The sequence below is a fragment of the Seriola lalandi genome, unplaced genomic scaffold (genome assembly GCF_002814215.2).
Source record: "Seriola lalandi dorsalis isolate HSWRI2012SDOR001 ecotype SW California unplaced genomic scaffold, Sedor1 jcf7180002054574, whole genome shotgun sequence".
Lineage (NCBI taxonomy): Eukaryota > Metazoa > Chordata > Actinopteri > Carangiformes > Carangidae > Seriola > Seriola lalandi.
This window is the reverse complement of record NW_019525127.1, coordinates 1,243,190-1,246,047: the sequence shown is the minus strand read 5'-3', so window position 1 is coordinate 1,246,047 and position 2,858 is coordinate 1,243,190.

The window sequence follows — 2,858 nt, the reverse complement described above, 5'->3', positions numbered from 1 at the left end:
TTTATACCACGTCGCTGCACTTTTCCCTTTGCTGTTGTCATAATTACTACAGCCACTAGATGTCCCCTAACAATAACACGTAACTATGGGTTGTAATAAGCTGCTGCACAAATGACCTATGGGCTCGTTTTTTTACAGGACAGTCTCACTACAACATACTCTATTACAATACAGTGCGTTGTTTCTCTCATAAATGTACTTGAGTAGAAGCAGTAGAATACAAATACCTCAAGATTGTGCTTAAGTTCAGTACTTGAGTAGATGTACTTTGTTGCTATCCAACACGGATCTTTATGAGCTCAAAGCATGGCCTCAAAACTTGGGTTCAGGTAGCTCAGTATAAGTGACAGATTGCTTTCTCATAGATATTTATAACAAACTGAAATGTTGTTGGATGCTGCAAGAAGAAAAACAAAATGACATAAAGATAAAAAAAAAAAATGGTTGCTATTTTCCAGTTTGCTAGAATAATGATTGTCATTGTTTTGTGATGATCTTTTTTTCGACTTCCAATTAGACTATTAAGCTGATTAACCAGTAGACGTTGCAGACTCACAGAGACCCGTCTGTTCTGTCCCGTCATCAACCCAGGATCAGCCCTGTGAAAACAGCGGGCTGCGCTGGATGGCCTGCACTTCCTCTGAGAAACCATATGAGATTCCTTTGACCAGATTACCTTAATCCTCTAGGCTTCGATTACACGCTCATCTTTTAACCCAGAAAATACCTTGAGAAAACACCTCAGCCTTTTTGATCCTGTGTCTTTTGAATCATTTGTTGCCGTTCATTTGCTGACCTAGATACTGTAAATTCCTCACAAAAGGGATAAATGATTGCTGGTATTTAATTTAGGCCAGCTGCTTTTTCAGACTGTGGGAAAAGCCAGTTTAACCCACAAAGTGTGTATAACCTACTTTTGAGGACGTATGTGTGAATAATGATTTTGCAGCACTATCACTCAAATTCTGAACTTCTATCCTGGAAAAATGTTAAATGGTAAACTTACAAATATAAATTATTAGCAAGGAACAAACTGTTAATGAAGTGGGTGTGTCAACAATGTCCATTCAAATCTTCAAGTCAGTATTAAATGAATTCTAACATTCATTAACTTTAAACACTGAAAACATCTAATGCTGTTACATTTTTTGGACCAGTCAACATAATAATAATAATAATCAACTGTCAGAGTTTAACTTAAATAGTTTTATATTTGAAGCACAACCTTTTAGTCACGATGAGAGCCTGTTTCATTCCTAAGCATTTATAGACACACTGAATTTATATTGCAATCATCTGTGTAACAATCAATGGCGGAATAAATATTCAGATGCTTGTCAAAGTACAATTAGCAATACTGCAATGTAAAAATAATCCAGTACAAATAAATGTCCTGCATTTACAATGTTAAAAAGTAAGTAAAAGTACATATGTCTTGCCAGCGAAGTACTCACTGAGCAGAATAGCTCCTTTTTGTGTTTTACATTGTTTCACTTATTATATGAAATTATTATTACTGATGCTTTAATGTGTAAGCAGCATGCTGTAGTTAGTTGATGTGGAGCTAACATTTACTTCATATACTGTTTGGTAATTTGCTTTATATCTGTGCATCATAATTTATGAGATGCTTTACAGATGAAACTGTAAAAGTAACCTTAGTAACAACAGCCGTTAGTGAGTAGAATTTTAAATATTTCCTTCTGAAGTGTAGTTGAGTTGAAAGGAAATACTGACATAAAACAGAAATATTTAAGTAACCTAAAATTGTATTTGAGGACAGTACTTATTAAATGTACTCATTTGTTTTCCACCAGAATCCAAAGTGAGTATTCATACAGTGGAAGACCTGAAGTTAGAAAACCCTTAAAAGTAATAAAACTGATGAAAACTCCTAACACTTATCAATATGTTATCAGCAGCAGTCAAACATGAGTAACAATGACATTAGCCATGAACATTAAATGTGCAGTTTTACCTGATTATATATTTTTCTATTTTATCATAATTCACGTTGACAGGTTGATTTGAAACAACTTGTAATTTCTCAGAGAAAACACAAAACAAGTACATACTATATAAATCAGCGTAATGAATGGCACAACGTGCAATGAGCCAAGAGACGCGTGAAAGAAGCAATGTAAGACAAATATTAATATAGTAGTGTAAATAACATGGAAGATATGTACCACATCTTTTATTATAGAACAGCTGCAGGACCAAAGGAACCCGCATCAAACTAGCTGTAGACAAATTAAACATGGAAGCAATAAATCAGAACAGCAGAGCATCATAAGATGATGTATTATTACGCCAAAGTCGTCCATGATGCGTGGACAACAAAGTGTCAGCCTGGTTGCTTGTTCTACCTCAGATCACACCATGTTCAGCTGAGTCGACTTACCGCCTGTGACCGCAGGTTGAACCCTGAGGTGGCATTGCAACAAACCTTTGCCCTCTGTCTGGGGAGATTTACGCCAAATGGCTCCAGACTTATAGTTGTGGCCAATGGGGAACCCTAGCAAGGCTCTTTAAATTTAATTCCTGCACCGACGACCTGTGAACTATGCTGACTTTGTTTCTCAGCCTTGAAACTTAAGTTGATTACTGACGGACGCATTTCCTAAAGACGTGAATGTTTTCAGGAAAAACAATGATTCAGCACCATATTCCTATGACTAGATTTACAGGTTGAATAGTGGGGAATCGCAGCTGCCACCATATTATAAAGAAAACGAATAACTTTGTTCTGCTTGTATGTTGTTTTGCATTCTGCATCAGTGTCTGAATACATCAACTAGAACAACAACCCAAATCACATCTTAACATCCTGGACACAGTGTTCAAAAACAGTGTCC